This window comes from Clinocottus analis, unplaced genomic scaffold (assembly GCF_023055335.1).
Source record: "Clinocottus analis isolate CAN_PGR_092001 unplaced genomic scaffold, fCliAna1.0.p SCAF_4, whole genome shotgun sequence".
In the NCBI taxonomy this organism is placed as follows: domain Eukaryota; kingdom Metazoa; phylum Chordata; class Actinopteri; order Perciformes; family Cottidae; genus Clinocottus; species Clinocottus analis.
Genome location: NW_027176153.1, coordinates 17,490,548 through 17,501,189, shown reverse-complemented (window position 1 = coordinate 17,501,189; position 10,642 = coordinate 17,490,548). Strand labels below are relative to the sequence as shown.

The 10,642-nt window shown below is 42.3% G+C and overlaps 1 protein-coding gene across 1 annotated transcript in view; it reads left to right on the top strand.

Moving 5' to 3' along the window:
- The first annotated feature begins 785 nt into the window (after window positions 1–785).
- Window positions 786–10,642, top strand: part of LOC137800557 (chemokine-like protein TAFA-2) — a 59,273-nt gene continuing 49,416 nt past the window's right edge. Inside the window, exon 1 of the mRNA XM_068597799.1 lies at window positions 786–1,294. The gene's annotated coding sequence lies outside the window, so the exon portion shown is untranslated. The remainder of the gene's footprint in view (window positions 1,295–10,642) is intronic.

The window sequence follows — 10,642 nt, the reverse complement described above, 5'->3', positions numbered from 1 at the left end:
GGCAGCTCAGGTCATTCCAGGCAGTGTTGGACTGAGACCACACACACACACACACACACACACACACACACACACACACACACACACACACACACACACACACACACACACACACACACGCACACACACCAACACTAACACTGACACACAGGTCAATTTGGTTGGGCATGGTGTCGATCACCCCTCTGCTCCTGTTGGTCTAGTCTACCGGGAAATGCCCATAGCTCAGCTAAAGTGAGTTCAATTTAATTTGAACTTCACAAGGCTGTGGGAGAGGGAGAGAGACGAGGGGGAGGGGCAGGAGATCCAATATGGTTTTGTCCTTCTTGAAGTGACAGAAACATTTCAGACTATCCTCATGTCCAGCATCCATCCCCCAGAGAGCCATTGCTGACGCATTTAGAATCGTGTGACTGTTTGTGTGTGCGCGCGCGTGTGTGTGTGTGTGTGTGTGTGTGTGTGTGTGTGTGTGTGTGTGTGTGTGTGTGTGTTTGTATGTATGTTTGTGTTTGTGTGGTTGCTGACAGGGCCCACATTAGCTCATACCTCTCTCTGTTTGACTGCCAGTCTGTTGACAAGAGAGGACAAATAGCATCTATCCAAAGGGTCTTGGCGCAGCTCATATGATCTTCTGCACATGACTGTGTACAGTATCTTTTACATTTATTGCGCGCGCCTCTTTGGGTAGCTGTTCCCTATTCCGGCCACGAGGGAGCGCTGCTCCGCTTCCCAGCTGACAGTGAAGCAGCGCTCTCTATCTTCCAGGCGGACAGGCGGGGAGCGCACCAACAGTCTGCCTGACTCCCCGACCGCATCGCACCTCTGTCCCGTCACACTCGGCTACTTTCTCTCCGCTTCCCCCTCAAGAGGATACACGAGGGGGTTCTCGGAGCGCAACTAAAAGCCTGCTTCGGGTGGTTTTAAGTTGGATGTTTCTTCCATGTTGGTATGTCCTCAGAACTAAGTTTCCCGTCTCATCTGTGGTGCAAAAGCGGAGCGGAGCAGCGGAACTTTCAGGGGACCCTTTTTCTCGCGCCGGAGTAACCGCTGCTTTCAAACCCAGGAGGTCTTCTCTGCCGCCGGCTTCGTTGCTCTCTTGCCCGGCTGCGCAGGTGGAGAGCATGGTGTAACTTTTCCGCTCCAGTCGAACCTAAGCGGCCGGTGTAAGAGAGGAGCCGTTTTATGGTACCGGAGAGGGGATGCGAGCCTCTCCTCCGTCTCGCACAGCGCAGCGGCTATGAGGAGAGAGGATCACCTGCTGGGCTAACAGAAGAAGACCCCACCGCACCAACAGGTATTGATCAATGCCTCTCCACCTGCACAGAACAGCCGGGTGCAGCCCGCGGGGCTCACTGCGCTTTCTGTAAACAGTTTGCAGTGCGCGCGAGACAAAGTACATCAGTGGCACACCTGCCACGCATGATTAATATGCTTTACAGCAGTCTACTCAATATCTCCTCTTTGAAAACCCGTTACGCGCAGAATGGATTACACTTCATCCGATCCATTTTCGGGAATGTACAAGAAATTGATTTTATGAAGGCATGGGAGTTATGCAAAAAGATTGCCTCGCGGTAATATCCCATCAGTCTACTCTTGCATGGTATGAGCTTTATTATGGCGCCGGTGATTTTTATAGCGAAGACAAATGATTGCGGTTGTTTCAGGTGTTATACAGCCTGTCGAGTCTCTCTCTCTCTCTCTCTCTCTCTCTCTCTCTCTCTCTCTCTCTCTCTCTCTCTCTCTCTCTCTCTCACACACACACACACACACACACACACACACACACACACACACACACACACACACACACACACACACACACACACAAAGGGGGCACGCAGGTTTTAGCTGTGTGTATCAGGGCATATGGTACCGGGTTCAGAGGGCTGTTTGCAGAGATTCAGCAAGGCCAAACGGCTGCCTACACCTCATTTTGAGAACCATGCGGGCTCCAAATGAAATGTACTAATTCATAGGTATGTTCTTAACGTTTCCGAACTTCACCTAGTTGTTGCCCGTTTAGTCTTCACAGTGTGAAGTGTGTGTGTGTGTAGAGCATTTAGAGAAATCCATCACAGAGCAGTGGTGGGCGTCTTCTGCAGCAGCACCATGGATCACCTGATGTACAGATGGTGATTCATAAGATGACCTTTATTGGCGACGGTACATCCTTGTGGTCGGATTGTATGATCAGATTATGTTTTGTGAGTTTTCCAATTAATGTCAAGCAACACGAGCAATCAGTGCACTTGCCTAAGCCCCTGCAGAGTGTATTAACACGGCCACTTGTCTTTGGGGTTAAAATTAGAACTGATGGTTAGTTAAGTTCATAGGTAATGTACTGGATATATATATATATATATATATATATATATATATATATATATATATATATATATATATATATATATATATGAATATACATTACTTTTCTTAGGTATAGCGAAGAACAGGTTATGAGAACAGCCTGCGGTAACATTTGTGTCTCCTGATCATGTTACCTTCTGAGTATTTCTGACCTTGACTTCTTTATAAAATCATCTTGTGTGTGCAAACAAGGTGATTTTGTTTCAAGAAAGATGGACATCCCTCTTGTGCACATCTTTTTGACATGCTCCAGCTTCATCTTCTCTGTCTCTGTACCTGTTTTAATGAGCCTCTGCAAGGAACATGCAAGAGACATAGTTGACAAGTGGAGTGAGGGAGTTACAAAACAGGGGGGAAGAGACTGACAGTGAGACTTGATTGACAGGAGAGTAGAGATGCAGGAAGGTGGCAGGGGTTTAGGGAGGGGCCAAGATATGGTGCTGAGATAGAGGAATGCATTAAAAGCAAAAAAATGCATGTTCATAGTTCTCAAATGTATTTTTAATATGGTCATAGGCTGTTGAATATCATGACATGTTAAAACATCTCCAGTTTATTCAATAAACACTTGTTTTTTCTACTCTAATTACTCATCACAGGTAGGCTATAGATTGGACAAAGAGTATAGATGGAGAGTTAGAAATGGAGAGAATGAAAGGAAAGATAGAAAAACAATGATAGAGGGAAAGAAGAATGGAAATTACTTTCAAGGGAGAAGAAGATAACATTTAGACTTTTTATTTTTTGATAAAGGTTAACATTTAAACAAGCATTTATATCTTCTTTTGTGCCATGTCATTCAGGAAACATTAGGTAATGGCAGCTTCCTTTCTGTAACGGCTGCAGAACCGCTTTAATGAATAAAACCAGGTAAACTATTTAACTAAAATAGGGAGGCCCCAGTTTTTTGGAGAAAAAAAAATGGCTGTATGTGAAGAGTAATGTAGGAGATACACAGAGTCCACAGGACTTGTTTAAATTGGACAATGTTACCCTGCCTCCTTATGGCAACATGACCAAAAGCACACAAGTTATCGTTAAAATAGAGCAAGCTAGCTTTATTGTTTCCATAATACAATTTCCTTATGTCTCCATGTGCACTTTAAATGCATCCTACATGTCTCTCTCACTTCTTTTATCCTTCTCTTCTACCAAGAAGCCCTCTGGGTCGAGGGAATACTGTCAAAGCTGCTGTCCAGAGAGACAGACAAAGACAAGGAAAGCAACCAGGAAGAAATATATACAAGTATATATGTATAAAAAGTGACCTTGTTTTTAGTTGCCACCCCCTGTAGCTGTGCATGATCAGAAAATAATAGGAGAGAATTCAAAAAAGAAAGAACAAGAATGAGAAGCAGGAGCCAGCAAGAGAGAGAGAGAGAAATATAGAGGGATATATATATATATATATATATATATATATATATATATATATATATATATATATATATATATATATATATATATATATATATATATATATATATATGTAGAGAGAGAGAGAGAGAGAGAGAGAGAGAGAGAGAGAGAGAGAGAGAGGGGAGGGGGAGGAGGAGGGGAGGGAAAAGGAAAGAAAGCTACAGGGGGATAAATAAAAATAAATAAAAAGCATGTGTCCTACAAAAGGTGTTCTGTATTTCATTGGCCATCTCCAGTAGCTGTGTGTGGTGTGCCGAGGCCCAGGGGGGACGAGTAGCCACTCTAAATGTGTGTAACCCACATAAAGAAATTGTTTCTGCGAGATCGGGCCCGTAAATTCATTCGTAGCCGCCAGCCCTGTTCTTATCCCACCTCCCAAAGGTGAGCTATCACATCCAAACATATATTTTTTTAGATTCTTTCTCTCGGCACACATATACACACAGACCCAGACCATTCCAACACACACTCACACACACACACACACACACGCACACACACACACACACACACACACACACACACACACACACACACACACACACACACACACACACACACACATCCTTGAGCAAACCCTCCCTTTATCTGTATGCAATTTATGCTCAGGATGCACACAGACATATGCACAAGCACATATATTTTTCACACACTTTTTTCGTGTTGCAGAAAATACACATTCACACAAACACGTTGCGTTGCTCCCAAACGGCGTGTGTGGGACAGTCGCGGTGACAGCTCCAACGGCATCAGTGGAACAGAGCAGCGTCAGAGGGAAACAGCAGCAGATGCTGCACTCACATCTCCAGGATTACCTTAGCCTGAACAAACTCCATTACTGCCTCTATTACCCTGGTATACAGGGCCCGGGAAAAAGCACTTTGCAGAACCACTGTTTACCCAGCACCTCTGTACCCCACACTCGGATTCCCCTGACTACAGAGCAAACAAAAGTGTTGGAGACCAGAAGGAGGAGAGAGAAGTTGCTTTGGGGGAAAACATCAAGCCTTTCTTTCTGTCTTTGTCATCAGTGTGTGAGTGTGCAGCTGAAACTGTTTGTTGTTTGATTCACTGGTCAAATGAGAAGAATTAATTAAGCAATTAGTTTGTTGATCATCAGAAAATTCAAGTACTTTTGGTAACCGAATGAACCATTAAACATTGAAGCAGTGCAACGCAGGCGGTCAACATGACAAAGGGCAAAGGACAGGTAAAGGCACCAAGACAGAACAAAGATGGATGCTGTGTTAGGAGTCAGTGTTTGACATGGATAGCTCATTTATCATTTAATAAAGGCATTTGTTTGCTGCTGCTTTTCTTTATTCAATATCTCCACTAATTTAATATTGTTGTGTTTTGGAGAATTTGTTGGACAAAGACAATTTGTTGACTAAAAAATCATTTATAGTTGCAGTCCTGAATACATTGTTTGTTATTCCTCAAATAATAATACATATATTTTGTCAGATACTGCCATGTTGTATTTACTTGACCTTGTTTTTTTTATGTTTGATGATTGGACAACATTTGAAAGTTTTTGAACTCGTCCAACCACTGTGATAACTGAGTGATCGGTTGTGTCCTTTACAAGCAAAGATGACTAAATAAAACTAGTTACAGAGTCTTAAATATGAAGATTTGCTTTATCCCTTTGAATATTGTGTTTTGAACAATTTGTTGAAAATAACAAGCAACTTAAAATTGTTAACCAACTCATCAAAAATAAACTAAAATAATAACTAAATAATCAACACTAAAAATAATCAGTAATAGCAGCCCTCACTGAATAATTGTTTATCAATTAAAAAATAACAAATGTTTGCCAGTTACAGACATATTGTATGAATTTGATTGTAACATTTTATTGATTTACTGTCACAAACGATTACAATTTCATATTCAACTCTTGTTTTTCCTTCATTGCTATTTGTCATAATTTTTTTACATATTGTATCCTAAAAAATAAGAATGAACAGAAAATAATAAGCAATTGGTTAATGTGAATAATAATAATTTGCTGCAAAGAAAAAGACAGAATACTGTGTACAGTGCTTCCCTTCTTTGACTAATGAGGGCATGTAATAGGGCAACAGTGACCAACGCTGTGTGTGTGTGTGTGTGTGTGTGTGTGTGTTTGTTTCCGTGTATACATGAGTGTTTTCGAAAGCTATTGATGTGATTGCAGGGCTAACAATACATTGCTGAATAGCACGTGTGAGGCAAAGTGGACGAGCAGAAGGTTAATAAGGGAGCGAATGAGCGAGAGCCTGAGTGAGTGTGTGAAAATGCACCGTATGGGCGCGCTTAAGTCCGCGGTGAGCGATGCTCTGCCATATATTTGAGTTGAAAGCCATCCATCACCCTCATCAGTGACTCTCGGGTCCTGTCATTACACGTTTCCCTCCATTTGCACCGTTAATGGCCATCTCTCTTGACCAAACCCTCTGTGCTGTCTCACTGCCAGTCTCTCACTCTCAAGCAAAAATGTTCCTTTCAAAATAGAGGTGGACATTGTGATTGATAAGTGCAGTTCAGGTTGAAAATGTATTTGTTACTAACTATAACATTTGTTGACTTTTCCCTCAAAGCCAAGTGTGTACATACACAATAAGTGAACATATGCTATTTTCTTCCCATCAGATTTTCAACTAAGGTACCGCATCTCGGTGCTCTCACTCACCAGCGAGGGGAGCTCCACTGCTAACACTACTGATTCAGTCACTGACCATGGTGATTCAGTAGCGTCAGCTCACTTTCCAGATTTGGCATTAAGCATTTGTTTCCATGTACTGAAGACCTCTGTTGTCAATTTTGCTTCATCACCTTTTAAGTTGTAAAGTGCATTTGTGCTAAAGCAGGTTTATGATGCACGTCTGAAGATGTTCCATAATGAAAGAAAAGTGAAATTAATAAAAGCAAAAACAGTGCTTATACTTGCAGAATAATGTAATGGGTATTGCCTTGTCAGCACTTTGTCTGATTGACACATTTCAATGTCGCAGAACTGTAAAACCTGCCGGCTCATTGAGGCAAAATAGCCAATATTTCAGAAGCATTAGACTGCGGTGGATGTTGTGGTACCATGGTGACTACATTCTTGGTGCGCAGGTGAACAATGACGGTTGCTTTTGCAGCCGCCAACTGGACTGTGACACGTTGCAACTTATTAAGAAAACTATGTGATTGGCTGATTTTGACGCAGCTGTAGCTTCTGCTAATGAGTCTGCAGTGACAGGAGTCTCCACCAGTGTGTGGGCTGCAGATGTGGCATCACTCTCAGCAGCGGTAATAAACCGACCAGCACAGACACTGTAGCTTTAGCGGCGTCACGGCTGAGTCATTATGGCTGATGGCAACGAGGAGCCATTAACCAGAAGTCAGAGCTAAGCCACACATACAACCCTCTGGCTCAGGCAGCTTTCTTCATTAACAACAACAACAACTACACAACAATCACTGTGGTCATTAGGACAGTATAGTTAGTCCCGGCTTTGTGTGTGTGTGTGTGTGAGAGATCTCTGCTCTCCTGAGGAGTGTGTGTGTGTGTGTGTGTCTTGTCTTGGTCAGTCCTTCGGCGATGGTGGAAAAAAAAGGTTGGGCGCAAATTACATCCCAAAAGGCTGTGACATGGAAACCACAGAGACACTCACAGTCAGTGATGAACTGAGCTGATGTTGACAGAGTATAATGAGAGTCTTAAACTCACTCAGTCATTTTAATAATGTCTCCTCTTCTTTTTGCCTGTTTTCAGCTCAGGGCCTCTCCTACTGACTGTCTGTGTTTGTCTGTGTATGCCCTTTTATCTTGTAGTCTTTCATTATGCTCTTATAAGTGGAACCACTAGCTTTATGACGGCCTCATTAGGTTGTTAGGCCAGCCCACAGCACATGCAATTATATCAAATTACGCAATTATGAAGTCAGTATGAAGCTTTATATGCTGTAGATTGCTATGTTCAAGCTGGAGCACAAACACAGACATTATTGCTTCAGTTTTTGGGGGCTGGTTGTGTGTTAGTGTGGTTTAGCTGGTCTCTTGCTTGAATACCTCTAATGGCAGAGCTGAATAAATATCCATTCCTGTCCTTTTTTGTGTATGTATCAAGCAGTGGTTGGTGATCTGGATGGGGCTACGACACACTAGCAGTGTTGTGGTTTAGCTTGGAGCAGAGAGACAACTGTTGAAGACATTTACTCGAAACAACACACACACACACAGACACTACATGCAACAGCTTATCTTGGCTTTCTAACTTTTCTCTCAAGCAAACCAAAACAAACAAAACATAGTTTATTTAGATGTATGCAAATTAAAATGTTTTGCTTAATGCTTAAAGGCGTACTGCTTCTTGTTATCGCAATTTCAATGTGCGCTAGTGGTGCCTTTTTGGGTTTTCACTTGCAATAACCTACAGTTTAGCCTACTGTGATTTCTTTCCATTGACAGCTGGCTGCACCAGTGGAGCTGGACATGGATAATGTTATGTTATAGCTACACATTGGTAAATGCTGCTCCTTTCTAGTTTTTCAACCACTCCAACCACTGTACACTGCATGTCAACATTCACCCATTTGCACACACATTCATACACTGATGGCAGAAGTTGATGGCAGACGTCGCCATGCAAGATGTCACTTCAGCCTTTGGGAGCAATTTCTCCAGACGGTAGGGGCCAGGAACTAAACCGCTGACCTTCCCATTGGATCCTATAGAAGCTGTTGACACTGAATAAGCGTTATGGCTGGTGTGCCGCTGCAGGTGCACCCTCCACCGTCCAGCCATCACTGGTATCAACACAACAACATGCACAACACCATGCACTTAAGTCACTTCGAGTTGCTTCAACCATAAATGACACAGTCTGCCCAGGGACAGAGAACACCTTGTTAAGAAGCTCAAGAGTATAGGTCCTGTTCTCCTAATCTGCACACTTCAACCTTCCAACACAGCCGGAGCATTTCTGTGGAAGACATGTTTCACAGCAGCACTCCAATAGATGAGATAAAATACCAAAAAAATGGAATGAGCTACAGTAGGTGGTGCGCTTTGGTGTGACACGTTTCTCTACAGATCCTATTGAGCAGAGCAGGCGAGACTTGCTCGGCTCCCAGTGTGTGCGCGAGACAGGCCTGACAGTAATACAAGCAGTATCTGGCACCCCCTCCCAGGGATCACATCCTTAAGAAGGTTTCTCTTACTAATCCCCTTCTAATATGACTAATATTATGACACTGCCATTAGCTAGAGCACTCTGAATGTACACACAGGGTGAAAACTACAGCTGTGCACATGTGCATGAACACAGGCCTGGCGTTTGGGTCGGTTTTAATATGCAACGTTTAGTAAATATAAACAGTTGTAATGCTGTTTATAACGGAACACAACATGTATGTAACTTGTGGTATTGGTTAGTTATCGTATAGTATTTTAAATATTCAGTGTTGGTTTGTTTTTTTCAGTTGAAAAATTTTTTGGTGGACAGATAATGATGCCGAATATTTTTTGCCAGCAGCCACAGTTGTTCATTACCGATATGTGTTGCTTAACTAGATTTAGTGATAACCCCCAAGGCTACAAAAAGATGACATCTACTGTGAGGAAAGGAACGGGAGCAGTTTCTGTTTAGTAGCAAATATCACATTACAATAAAAAAGAGGATTTTACTCATAACCACTTGAAGATCATTTATAATCATACAATTTTTGTGTACAATTCAAGTGACAAAGTCAGCAGATAACACACTATTCTCTCAGTTTGCGTCAGGATAAGACTCGGGCTCTGTGAGCGGCAGAGAGAGGCTCTGAATGCAGAACAAAAATTCAAATTTTAAAGCCATGAATTGCCAAAAGACTGCTTTCAATTTGATTGAATCCAACTTTATTAGCATTCCGCCTGCCTTTATGTGATGAGGCTAAGCCGGCCTTGTGTCCTCCCCCGGACTGCAGCTGTGGCAGAAAAGGGCACAAATAGGAGCTTTATTTGTGATGCCGATGGCTTTAGGGCTTTTGGTCACAAGGAATTACATTGTCAATTATTTTTAGTCAATATGTTTTCTGCTCTTATCTCAAAAAGAAATTATTTGGCTTTAACTTATTAAGATTGTCTGCACTATTATATGAAAATTAGGCAGCAGCAGGTTAAATGAATAGCCCTGATAGTGGTGCGTCTATAGATAGGATTGTTAGTCTGTCGGTCCAACACAGACAAAACATGACAAAATGCAACACTAAGTTGGTGAACATGGAAAACATTATGCCTGCTAAACATCAGCATGTCAGCGTTGTTATTGTTGGTACGGTGGCATTTGGATTCAGATTAAAGTGCCCAAAGATGTAAAGTACATTTTGATAGTCTTTAAAAAATAATTATAATACATGTTGTGTATGTGTGAAAAACAATGACATTATAAAAAAAATGTATAATTTTAATTAGAATTAAAACTAGAGCTACGTGTTACATTTCATCCCGAACATGCAACGTGACGACTATCAGTGAGACATCAGGTAATATTTCACCACCTGTATTTGTGCACTGTAGGAATTAGTGGCAGCAGAGAGGAATTAATGGCAGATTGAGCTGTGAGTGTATTTCATATTGTTTGTTTAGAGGTGGGAATATTCTGCACAATCTGCTTACCCCAGATTATAGTGACAAGGCTCTAAAAGGACATCCGAAACCCCCTTTCTGAGTATTAGTGTCGCGTGTCATTCAGACTGCACCTTATACAGTAGGGAGCTGTCGGTGGTGCCGCGCAGAGCGGAGGGATTCAGTGAGGGAGCTGTCCGTGGTGCTGCAACAAACACCAGGATCCAAACATGTTAGCAGTGGTGGGTGTAGCCGCACTTGGTGTGCT